The following is a 13,565-nucleotide window of genomic DNA, read 5'->3' as shown; positions in this document are numbered from 1 at the left end:
GATGTCTCTGGGCCATCCAAAGGGAAAAGCTTCATCTGCCATGCGGGGGGGGGGGGATGGGCAAGAGTCATTTTGCCACATGTACAGTGATCCTGACTCAAAAGAAGTGACCAGCAACATTTGGTCTACATTAACGAGTGTTTGTTTTGAAATACAGATAGCTTTAAGGAACCATGGAAAGAGGCACTTCTTCAGGCTCTATTTTTAATAACTTTAATAAAGATATATCCTTTTTCTTCATTTCAAAATAAATTTTGCTGTAGCTTAAATTGATTCTAAATAAAAGCAAACAAATCATAATTTTAAAAAGACCACCCCCTTCTTTCAGTCTCCAGTCTCTTTTAGTAGCACAACATTAATAAGGATGAGGGGCAATTGAAGACATCTCCAAGTTCTTTTGTTCTCTCTTTTGGAAGAAGAAGATTGTTCTGAAAAGAGCTGAAATAATGGCAGTCAGAATATGTGGCAATGAGATTTCATAGATCAGAATCAGAATAGAGCTGGAAGGGACCTTGGAGGTCTTCTGGTCCAACCCCCTGCTCAAGCAGGAGACCCTATGCCATTTCAGACAAGTGGCTGTGCAGTCTCTCCTTAAAAACCTCCAGTGATGCAGCACCCACAACCTCTGAAGGCAAGCTGTTCCCCTGATTTATTGTTCTCACTGTCAGGAAGTTTCTCCTTAATTCCAGGTTGCTTCTCTCCTTGATTAGTTTCCATCCATTGTTTCTTATCTTGTCTTCTGGTGCTTTGGGAAAATAGGTTGACCCCCTCCTCCTTCTGGCAGCCCCTCAAATACTGGAAGACTGCTATCATGTGCCCTCCTAGTCCTTTCTTTCTCTAGACTGGCCATTCCCAAATCCTGCAACAGTTCTTCATATATTTTTGTCCTAAGACGGAACCTTGTGGTACCCACTGCTTACTTCTCTCCATGTGGATGTGGTGCCATTGAGGACTGCTCATTGAGTACGATTTAACAGCCAGCTACATATCCATCTGGTGGTGATGCTGCCTATCCCACATTGTTCTCTACTTTGTTCTCTACTTTGTGGTCTACTTTGTCAAATGTCTTGCTGAAGTCTAAGTATACTATGTCCACAGATTTCATTTATGGTGGACCAGGGCACCTAAGAAGGAATTTTTACCACCTGGGGTCAAGTTCCTATTTTATTTCTCAACTTTCAAATGCTCCAGCTCCAACCCGCCAAGAAGACCACCACAGTGGCCCAGGGAGACAGCACTGAAGGGGGTCATCGAGTTCACCCCGTCCCCAAAAAGGGATGAGGGAACTCCCACCAAGTGAAGCCGAGGGGCTGACTGACATTAATACCAATGACGATTGCCTGGTAAGTGGCCCTATCACACCAATAACTAAGTTTCCAGGCTTTGGGGATGAGAACCACCTTACCGGCCCTCCTAGACTCAGGCTGCACCAAGTGCCTGGTCAGCTCAGCCCTCATAAAGAAGTTGGGGATCCGATTAAGATGGCTGAAGATGCCGGGGGTACTTTGCCAACTAGGTGGATCGGTAGCAGGGGGCATCTTCCCGAGCCCATAGAAATGTGAATGGGAGAGACTCTGAGCTTTATAGTGGCACCTGGAATGGAGCACCCCTTGGTTCTAGGTGGAACTCTTACGTAAATTGGAGGAGAGGGCTGCTGAAGTAAACTGCCTCCCCATGCCCAAGAAAACTCAGGGAGGAACTCCCTCATGGTGTGACTCGGGGGGCTGCAGGGCAAGAACAGGCGAGAGACCTCGCCGCTCTCTCTCAAGAGTATTGGGAGCTGAGAGAAGTGTTCAGCGAGAAGGGGTAGGATGAACTCCCCCCTCACCACCAACAGACTGTGCCATTAAGATCCTACCAGGGGCTACACTGCCCAAACTCTATTCGATGAGCCCAAGAGAGCTAGATGAGTTACGGTCATTTATTGTCATTTTGTCATTTATTGACAAAAAAACTTGCCCATGGATTTATTCAACAAGTACAACCCTGATGGCAGCCCCTAGCTTGTTCTGAGAGAAAAAGGTCAATTCATTTGTGCATTGATTATAGAGAGATAAATGAAGTGTGCATGGAGAATATTTACTCCTTACCCCTGATGACTTATCATCTCAGCGTCTCAAAACATCTTCACGGCATCACATTAGCTGCAGGGGCTTGGTGAGAATGAAATAATTGCTTTGTGCAGGACCTTCAGATTCCATCTAATGTAAGGACCTGCCCCAGCTGGTCCCTTGGGAGATCAAGACTCTTGAATTCATTTGGTTGAACCAAAATACCTTTTACTGAGAGAAAGTGGTTGCAGGAAAGTCAGGTGGAATCTGAAGGTCCCGTGCAAAGCACAAAACAATTCTTTCACTTTCCCCAAGTCCCAACCCCCGCCCCCGACCAGTCCACTGGCAGCCAATGTGATGCCATGAAGATGTTTTGAGAATGCTGAGGTGCTAGGCAGATAACAGGTCAATCTCCGGGCATGACCGCCTTGGAACCAGGCTGGAACCTGGGGCGTCTGCCCCATCTCTGAAGACAATCCCCCTCCCTAATTCCCAAGCATTACAGCAAAGTGAAAGCACCCCAGAAATCTAATGCCCCTCCCCCTCCAGCAGAATGGCAGGACATGAATGTGGACCTGACAGAGACAGTGATGGATCTTTAGCAGTGCTGTTGGCATAGAATATAGAATAACAGGAGGTCATCTAGTCCAATCTCCTGCTCAGGCAGGAGTCCCTATACCATTTCAGACTGTAGGAAGTCAGCATCCTCCCTCCCTCCCAGAGAATGAAATGTTTTGGGAAATATTAAAAAGGCAGGATAGAATATTTCCCCTAAAAGAGAAATGTAGAAAAATCTTAACAAAGGCAGAAAGCAGCCCCAGCCTTAAGCAAAAACATGAAAAGGCCAGTCTTTAGGAGATCCATTCAGAAAGATTGGGCCACTCTATTCATAAGCAAAGAGCAAACAGAGACTCCAGATAAGCAACACAATTAGGCAAGCCAAAAGATGACAAGATTAGCTCAGACAAACACCTAGGATTTGCATTTCTCCTTTTACCTATAGAGCCAGCCATGACCCCTATATGACCCCATAGGAATCTGGCACCAGCCATTAGAATATTAAAGGACAGGAACAGGCATCTGAAATACAAAGCCCAAAGAAGGTATAAAAACCCTCCCACTCTCAACTCCATTTTGTCAACTGTCCCAAAACTGCATGCTGTTGCTAGTTCTGCTCATCAGTAAACAAGAATCTTCTTTCCTAAGCAGTCATACTCCATTTTTTTATTCCCGGCTTGGACCTGGACCTGATTTTTCTTCCTATAAAATGAATGAGTGTCCAATCTCTTCTTCCTGATCAGCTCCATTAGTGCCTGTCTTAGAGAGATTGCTGCTAGCAGCTTAAAGCTCCATTTGCTCGGGGTTCATTAAGTGTTGGGTTGCGACTAGGGGTCAAAACAACATGACATGGTATAGAAAGGAATGAAAGTAGTGATAATAATAAAAAGGAAAACAAAGAAAAAGCATGTGTGAGAATTAAGTGAACCAATACATTTGATAGCTTAAACAATTCTTTCTCAATTAATAGAAAGCATAGCAATGTGACTGTTAATGACTACAATCACGTCAGCAAGTAAGAAACATCTGAACTCTCCAGTGTTTTCATTGTGTTTGATTTCATTGTAACACAGCAATGGCTAATGGATCCCTTTGGCCAGGTCCTGCTCCACTGGACATTAACCAGCCCTCCCTTCAAGGCCAGCTGTGGGCAAGGTTGGAGAGCACAGAGGTGTAAAAGCTTCCTCAGTGAAGCATCAAGCATATTGGCCAGATCCTGGGAGATTCTTGGTACCAAGATGAACGTTTTGAAGACTGTATTCATGGCCATATCTGCAGGCATTCTGTTCAGAACGATTATCCCCACTGTTATGTTTGGTAATCGGTGAGGCATTAATGAGGCAGCAGGTGCAACAGAAACTCTTTATTTAAGGTTTAAACAGAAGCCTGGATAACTGCCGCTCCACCCCTATTTATACACTCAGCAACTAGGCAGCGGCCAATAGGATTCAAGTATTAGTTCCCGCTTTTAACACAAGTTAATGAGCATGTAGACAGAAAGTCTGGCACTTAACTGACAGAGTCTTATGACCGTTTTTTCAACATTTCTAAGCAATTCGCTTCAATACATTACACCCACTCCATGCTAAGACAGGCAGTAAAAGCACCCCCGAGGAAGGCCCAGAATCTCCCATGGGAAACTGTGTTGACAAGATTTGATTCGATGTTCTGTGTTGCTTCCAACTGGGCAATAATTTTCTCATCTCAGCTTCACAGAACATCTGAGCCTGAAGTGTTTTGAATGCAGGTGCTATCATCCCTCCCACAGAGCAGGAAGCAAAAGAAGAAGAAGCAACGCTTCGGAAGAAGCTCCACTAGGATGACGGACAGGTTTGTTTGCCAAACAACAGACTGATGAAAAAGGATTGGTATTTAAAGAACAGCGTTGCTCTGTGTGACTGGCATTCAATAACCATCTAGGTCTGATCGTTCTTCTGCCCAAACTCCTCCCTTTGCTCAGCCAATTTTATCCTTCATTTTCTTTTTCACAATAGTCAGTTAATCTGTTCAACGATTGTGTAAGTGCTGGAAATAAGAGTCCCTAGGATTGAGAGGTCTCCCGTGAGGGAAGGGGAAAAGAAGACCAGGCACCAGATCTTTCGGACAGAATGGCCTGCTGGGTTATTGATAAAGCAAGGGCTGAAATTTTCCAGAATGGAACCTTCTGTCCCTTGCTTGGCATCCATCTTTCAGGCAGTGGGCTGTATTGAAGTTTCCTTCTGCTCAGGCTGCTGTGCTCCCTTCCCAGGAAAGGCCAGTCCTCATTCCGGAACCTGAGCAGCCCAGGAGAGCCCACCGCTCCCTTCCTCCTTCCCTGCCCCATCTCTGCCCAGCCCAGCAAATTGAGCTCAGGGGTCAGCCAGGTGGGCCTGGGGGTCATTCAGCTCCCACCAAGCCAGCAAGTTATCCAGAAGCTTCACAATGGAAGCTGTCATCTTTTCTGCAATCAAGAAAGATAAATAAGCTATTAAAGGCCAGAAGTCCCTTGCAGGCTGCCTGCCAGAGGACGATTTGCTATTATGGGAAGGCTGGTTTGACCGGAGAGGGCCAATTAAGAGCCTCTAATGTGTTGGCTGTGGTTTCCTTGCAGCAGGAAGTTCAAGCCTCTGTTGCTCAGCCAAAGGGCTTTGGACGGTCCTGGTTCCACGAATCTGGTGTCCACATATTTAAGCACTGAAGCACTTTTTTACCTGAATGCAAATGGACATTTCCCAGAAAAGATCCTTGAAGAGACAAAAAGCAGCAGATTGTGTGGAAATAGACCCAATTTTCTTCTCTAGGCAATTTTGAGATTGTAAAAGAAAGCTGCTGCTGCTCCTGCAGGATCTCCAGATTCATCTCGTGGCCCTAGAAGAACACTCCATAGAGTCTCCCCTGACCCACCCCCCAAATCAAAGCTTGAGGATAAAATAGCAGAAGTTCTGTGAAGAAATCCTCAACTCCCCAGCCTCCAAAGAGCTGTTTTTCCAGACTGACTTCACCCATTTATTGTTTCTTCAGGATAGCACTAGATGACAAAAATACATTAATAGAGTCTTCAGGTTGGAAGGAACCTTCGAGTCTTCTAATCCAGCCCCTACCCCTGGCAGGAATCCTGAGGGTGATCTCTGATGAAGGGCTCTCCGGTCTCTTCTTGAAAACCTCCAGTAATGGAGAATCAGAAGTCTAGCTTTACCTGGTTGCTAGGCAACATGGAGTTAGAGGAGCCAATTCAACACTGCCTTCTGTTTTTGTACATTTTGGGAGGTTTCAGGACTGGCTTACTTTCGGTGAACTTTCTGTAACACTGCTAACCTGCGTAGGTTGATTTTTTTTCCTGTGGCATCTCTTCCTTTCCTCTTTGCCACAGAGACCAGGGAGGCACCACACGAGAGTGGACCCCTGGCTGCCCCTTTGCACGGAAAGCAGATTCTTCCAAACTCTGACCAATGCAATCGGTGGGGTTTGCTCAGTTCTAGCTGCATCTCACAAGGCAAGTTAATCTTCCGGGCACGGCAAAAACAAAGTGGCCCCCAACAACATCTACATTTCAAGACTTAGTTTTGCTGTTGAAATCAAAATCTTTATTAAATGAACAAAGGAAACATAAACTGATAGTTACTATAAAAACCTGAAAGGGCAGATGCTGGCATAAAAATCAATTCATCCTAAACCTATAAAATGAAGAATTTTGACAACTTAACCTAAACAAATTTGCTCAAATGCAGCATTAAATCTAAATCTGATTGATTAAAGCTGGATACTTGTTGAAGTTTCTCCTCCTTGGGAAAGACTCAAACACAAGGAGCAGCAGGAGCTGCACTTTCCACAAGTGATGCCCTCCATGCCCCATCATTTGTTGCCCCGTCATTTCTGAGAGTATGTTCCAAGTCTTCTTTGCATGGAGGTGGACTCCTGAGGTCTTCACGGTCCATGCAGTTTCTTGGCTGCAGGATATAACTAGTTTGCCAAAGTCAGTAAGAAACTGTACCTCACCACTTTCTCTGGAATTGGAAGCTAAGTAGGGTTAGACACTTGAGGGCAGGACAAGAAGTAACAGATGGAAACTTATCAAGGAGAGAAGCAACCTAGAACTGAGGAGAAATTTCCCGTCAGTGAGAACAATTAATCAGTAGAACGGCTTGCCTCCAGAAGTTGTGGGTACTCCATCACTGGAGGTTTTTAAGAAGAGACTGGACAATCATTTGTCTGGAATGGTATAGGGCAGGGGTAGGCAACCTTGGCTCTTTTATGCTGGCTCAGGAATTCTGGGAGTTGAAGTCCACGAGTCATAAAAGAGCCATGGTTGCCTACCCCTAGACTAGAAGGTCTCCATGATTCCTTCTGTTATTCTGTATTCCGTAGGCCTGGTTAATACTTGGGAAGAAGATCTAAGGAATCCCACAGCTCCAGGGTACACTAGGAGGTGGAAGAAGTATCCCAGAAGAAAACAACCAATTTCTGTTCTGTTATCCCAAAAAATCCAACTTTAATGTCTGTGAGATTACCTGGAGCTGAGTTAGAATCATAGAAGCATAGAGCTGGAAGGGACATTGGAAGTCTTCTAGTCCAATCCCCTGCCCATGGCAAGAGACCTTACACCCTTCCAGACAAATGGTTGTCCAATCTTTTCTTGAACACCTCCAGTGATGGAGCACCTACAGCTTCAGGAGACAAGCTGTTCCACTTATTCATTCTTCTCACTGTCGTCTGTATTTCCAAGTTGGATCTCCTTCTGACCAGCTTCTTCACACCTAGTTCTTGGAGGAGGTTTTGAAACCATTTTTCTTTACAGAAAAAGATCTTCATGTTTTGATAGTTATCCATCATTAAAACTGGAGTCCTTGCCCTCATTGCAAGTAATTGGAGGATACGTAACTATAAAAAGAGTGTGGAACTATCAGCACTTGGGGTGTTTCCATGTCATATTTTGGGGTTCCCAGACTGGAGCATTATAATCCTCAAGTTGTATTGCTTTGATCCTTCCATCTTATTATGGGAGACTCCGTAAGTGTTTTGCAGTTCTCCAAAACTGACAATTCAATTGCTGAACAAAGAAAAGTAATTAAAAAAAACATTAAAGAGAATACTGTAGACCAAATAGCTGGAACATGCCTGGGATTCATTTCATCAAGCCTGTGGTTTTTTTCAGCCGCTCTTCCTTTAATTACATCCACAAAAACTCAAAATTCCAGCATCCAGCATGTCAGAGGCACACGCAAGCATGAGCAGCTAAGGGAGAGTTGATCAAAATAAGTAGCAGCCACCTCTAAAACATTCGACCCTTTCTTTTTCCTATTCTTATATGTCCTTACCTTTATTCGTTTATTTTATGTGTTGCAAGCAATCCTATTAATAATCCTCCCTATTCAAATGACTGAAAGAAAAGCCATAGGACAACAGACTGAAGGTGTGACAAATCAAAAGGTGACAACTGTTAATAGCAATGAATGGGTAATTCTTCTTAACATACAAAGTCCAGATAAGACTTCTGGCAGGGAGAATTGCCTTGTGCTTTAGTGCTGCTATTAGTATTGGGGTACAGGGGACAGAGTGGTACAGCGGCTTAATGATGTTGGAACTACCAGCCAGAAATGGTCTGCACTCCGGCAGTTCAAGTCCGGCTCCGCAAGATGGGGTGAGCTCCTGCCACTCGCTTCCTGCTCCTGTCAGTTTGAAAGCATGCAATATTGCAAGTTGATAAATGGGTATCACTTCAATGGAAAAAACCTAGCTGCGTTTGTGTGTGTGTGAAGTGCGGAAGCTGGTGCTGGACCTGGCTGGACACGAGGCAACGCAACACGAAGTGAAGCAAGACTGGTGGAGGAGCCCGGAAGAGCCAAGAACTTGAGCACTGCTTGTCAGCACTGCTTGTAACCTGGTTCAGTATTGTGAGTCCTCACTTGCCAGTGGATCCAGCAGCCGAGTCAGGTGAATTGGATGAGGGGGAACGTTGCTTGGGTTAACATCGGAGTCTGTGGAAGGCTCTGAGGAGCAAGAAGACTCAGAGCTAGATGTGATACTGGGCCCATCTACTCATGCTCAGGCAGAGAGACAGCTGGGTTGGGGGCCTGAACTGAGCGAAGAGGAGGAGCATCTGGGGCCTGTTCCAGATGCACAGATGCACAGAGAGGAAAGGTGTGCAGGACAGCGGAGGGTGGTGGGGCGGCTCTCCAGGAAAAGTAAAAGAAGCCACGGCCCAGCTGGACTATAAAGAGGAGAGGCATGGGAGGGGCTGGTTGCCAAAGGCAACCGTTCATGCTACGGTTTCATGCTTCTGTCGTTGGATTTCTTGCCTCAGGATTCTTGGACATTTAACCAGGTTTGTTGGATTTCTGTATGTTTGAGTGACTTGAACATTGAGCTTTCCTGCTGAGAACTCAGAGACAGCTAAAGGATGGTTGTTTGTTCCATAAAAGCTGTGTCAAAATAACAGGGGTTTGGGACTTCCGGTGTGCAGGCGACCTCGTCGGACGCAGCTGTAGCTGCCTCCCGCCTGTCTTCGCGTAAAAGCCATTTTGACAGCGAACATCAGCTGTCAAACGGCTTGAGACCTTTCCCCCGGGCATAAGGGGATCGGTGAGCAGCCCGGGGTAGGAGTTGAGTTCCCGAGTCGTCCGATTGGGACGATGTAGGTTAGAACTCCTCCGGAGCCCCGAGGAATCTCCGCGATCCAGGACGCCTTCGCTTCGGCGAAGCTAGAAGCCGCCGCCACCGCTGCAACTTAAATTTAACCGTGAGTGACTATATGCAGACAAACCGACCCTGGAAGTTTGTTTCCTATTTTGGACTCTACTCTAACTTGAGTTATTTTGATCTTCCCTATACCTGGGTTGGATTGTGTGAAAGTGAACTTAAAATGGCGATGAATGATACTTTCTAGCGAGAAGAAGTGAAAGTGACTTTGATTTCCGGTTTGGAACTTTTGTTACTTTTAATACCTTCACTATATGCTTTGGACTAATCGTTTAATAGACTCTCATATAGACTGAAATTTTAATACTGTTAATATGGCTTCGAGAAGATTGGTGCCAACAACTGCAAAACCTATTACATCTCCAACTTCTCAGCCGCTTCAACCAATTCCCAAGCTGGTTTCACACCCTCCACCCCCGCCATCTTCTTCACCCCCGCCGCCCTCTGGTAAAGAATTACAGGACTTTATGTTACAAATGACAGCGATGTTTCAAAAACTGGAAGCTAAAATTGATAATAAGATTGACCAATTAATACACCAACAACTTCTAAATCATGTCTTTGTACTCCCGAAAGCCCACTTACACTGTTGACGATTTCAAGGTCTGGCTGAATATGTGGACGGAGTGGCAGAAAGGGTGGAGGAAAATGAACAGAAGGCTGAAGCGAGTGAACAAAGATTGGATTCAATGGAGGAGAGTTTGGAAAATGTTAAGGGTGATGTTTTGATTACACAATTTCGTGATATGGAATATGCAATTCGGATCTGCGGGTTGGCTGAGGATCCAAAAGAGAATTTAAGAGAAATAATTCCAGAAGCACTCATGGATGCCCTGGACTGTGGGCATGAAATTCATGGGGAGATAGAACGTGTTTTCAGGGTAAATTCGTGGGTTGCTCGCCAGAAACAACTGCCAAGAGACGTGGTCGTTTATTTTACTAGAAAATCAAGACGGAATGAAATAATGCAGCTTTTCTTTCAACAAAGATTTAAGATTTTAAATCAAGATATTATTCTTTTAAAAGAAATCCCAGCGAAAATGCTTAAAGCGCGACGTGATTATGCTTTTCTGGTCCAGGAGCTCAAGAATAGGCAAATAATTTTTAGATGGGATGTACCAGTGGGCATAATTGTAACAGTGGCTGGTAAGCGTTACAGAATTAATTCGATTAAAAAGGCGAAAGAATTTATGGCGTCCGTGTTACAAGCGGAGTGTCCAATTACACCTCAAAAGGCTGATACGGCTGAGCATTTGATTGTGGACCTCCCTTCTACTTCCGGCGCTAAGGATGTAAATGGGTGTTCAAAGGATGATGGAAAAGAACAAAGAGTGACCCGTGCAGCTCACAGACGCAAGGAGAAGGAACAACTGACAGCCCGCCAAACAGCTGAGAGCTCACCACCTGCCACTTCTGAGCCAGTAGGTGGCGCTCGACCTAAGGTTTTTGTTAAGTCTTCTGCTTCAAGCATTGCCATAGGATTGAAATCTGCTAATGCATAAGATTTCATCTTGGAATGTGGGGGGACTTAACACACCTCATAAAAGGCGCAAGATTTTTCATTATTTAAGACATTTTAATAATGATATCATATGCTTACAAGAGACTCATATTGTGGTTAAAGATCAAAAATTATTGCTAAATGCTAAGCTTGGAGAATTGTTTGCTGCACCTGCCTTAAAGAAAAAAGCGGGGGTTGCTTTATATATAAAAAAACATCTTTTACCCATTTTAAAAGAAGCTGATAAAGAAGGAAGATTCTTACTTGTGGAAATAAATAAATTTAAATGGAAGAAAGTGTTTAATAGTGGGGGTTTATGCTCCTAATCAACTGTCATCTCAAAAGTTATTTTACAGACAATTACATCAGAAGATTGTGGCTTTGGATTATAATTCTTTGATTTTTATGGGGGACTGGAATGGAGTACCTGACACTTTAAAAGATAAAAAGACAACTTCTAGGGATGTGGCCCTTTTTGCGATGAAGGAGGATTTGGAGCTGGTGGATGTTTGGAGATCACAACACATGAATGAACGTGACTTTACCTTTTTTTCTCATAGACATGAGTCTTTCTCAAGGATTGATTTTGTCTTGTTATCAACTGATTTGCTTATTGACTGCAATAAAACAAAAATTTTTCCTAGAGCTTTGTCAGATCACAGTATGGTATGGATTGAGATAGGCCAACATAAGAAAAGGAAATCCTGGAGAATGAATGAAAATTTGTTCAACCATGACGAGAAGCTTAAAGTTTTGAAGGATTACATGGAAGAGTTTTTTCAACTTAACTTGAATAAGGAAACCCCTATATATACTGTGTGGGATGCAAGTAAAGCTTACTTGAGGGGTTTGTTAATTTCTATGAATAATGCACATAAACGTAAGCAAATACAGAGTAGAATAAACTTGGAAAAAGAAATTGGGAATAAAGAAAAATTATTATCCCAGCGGCCAACGGACATTAACTTGAAGGCTTCTATTAAATTACTTAAGGATCAATTTAATATTTTAATTGCTGATCAGGTGGCCACCAACTTGAAGTACATTAAACATAACACATTTGCTAATGCAAATAAACCAGGGAGATGGTTGGCCTACCAATTACGTAAGAGACAGAAAGCTAGACTTATATCCAAAGTTGTGGTTAAGGGCCGCGAGGTATATCAACATGAATTGATCAAGAAAGCATTTACAGAATTCTACTCACATTTATATGCTGCTGGGTCTACAAAAATTGAGGACATTGACAAATACATGCAACTTTCATCCATATATAAACTTACATCAGAACAACAGAAATTGATGAATGAAGAGATCACAGCAGAGGAAATTTCAAATGCAATTAAACAATTGAAAACTGGCAAAGCTCCTGGTACGGATGGTTTGACAGCAATTTATTATAAGTCTTTGTCAGCTGAACTGATTCAACCTCTAAAAGTTCTATTTAATAGGATTATGTTGGGAGAACAAGTACCACAGTCATGGACAGGAGCTTTTATATCTTTGATACCGAAGGATGAGAAAGATATCTTGGAACTTAAGGATTATAGACCTATCTCATTGCTGAATGTGGATTATAAAATTTTTGCAAAAATTTTGGCTAATAGACTGATGCAGATATTGCAATATTATATACATGATGATCAGACTGGTTTTATATCTGGGAGATACATGAAGAATAATATTAGACAAATTTTGAACCTTTTGGAATATTTGGATAAGAATAATCAAGTGCCATCGGCCTTTATCTTTTTAGATGCGGAGAAGGCCTTTGACAAATTGGACTGGCAGTTTTTAAATAAAATATTGGACTATATGAATTTTGGAGACCAATTTAAGACAGCCATAAAAGCAATATATCAAAAACAATCTGCTCAAATAATTATTAATGGAGACTTGACAGAACCTATACAAATACAAAAAGGTACTAGACAAGGTTGTCCACTTTCTCCATTATTATTTGTATTGTCTTTAGAAATTTTGTTGTCCAGAATTAGAGAATCACCAATGATTAAAGGCTTAAAGATTTTTACTAAAGAATATAAACTTAAAGCTTTTGCTGATGATTTAGTTTTCACATTAACACAACCAATCAAATCATTGGAATTTTTGTTACAAGAGCTACATCAATATGGTAAAGTGGCTGGATTTAAAATTAATGTGAACAAGACTAAAATTCTCACAAAGAATATGATCGTTAGGGACAAAGATCAACTTATGCAGATCTCAGGATTTGAAGTGGTTAACAAAGTTAAATATTTGGGAATTTTTTTGTCATCATCTAACGCGAAACTTTACCAGAATAATTATGAAAGATTGTGGAAATTGGTACAAAAGGATTTATCATCGTGGAAAAAACTACAGCTTTCGTTGCTGGGTCGTATAGCGGCCATTAAAATGACTATTTTGCCTAAGTTTCTTTTTTTATTTCAGATGATACCTATTTTAAAGAATGAAATTAACTTGAAAGAATGGCAAAGAGATTTGAACCGTTTTATTTGGGAAGGCAAGAAGGCGAGAGTCAAATTCAAGATTATCCAAGACACTAGAGAACGTGGAGGACTTAAAGTACCAAATTTGACGCTTTATTATGACTCTTGTGCATTAACCTGGATGACTGATTGGATTAACTCGTCTAACAAAGGGATTTTGAATGTTGAAGGTTGGGACTTGTACTTTGGGTGGCATGCCTATCTTTTTATGCAGAAAAAAACTGATAAAACCTTCAGAAACCATATAATAAGGTCTGCATTGTTAAGAGTCTGGCAAAAATATTTTTT

This window comes from Protobothrops mucrosquamatus, unplaced genomic scaffold (assembly GCF_001527695.2).
Source record: "Protobothrops mucrosquamatus isolate PMUCROS unplaced genomic scaffold, P.Mucros_1.0 scaffold108, whole genome shotgun sequence".
NCBI lineage: Eukaryota > Metazoa > Chordata > Lepidosauria > Squamata > Viperidae > Protobothrops > Protobothrops mucrosquamatus.
The sequence above is the reverse complement of the archived record's forward strand: the minus strand, read 5'-3'. Positions refer to the sequence as shown.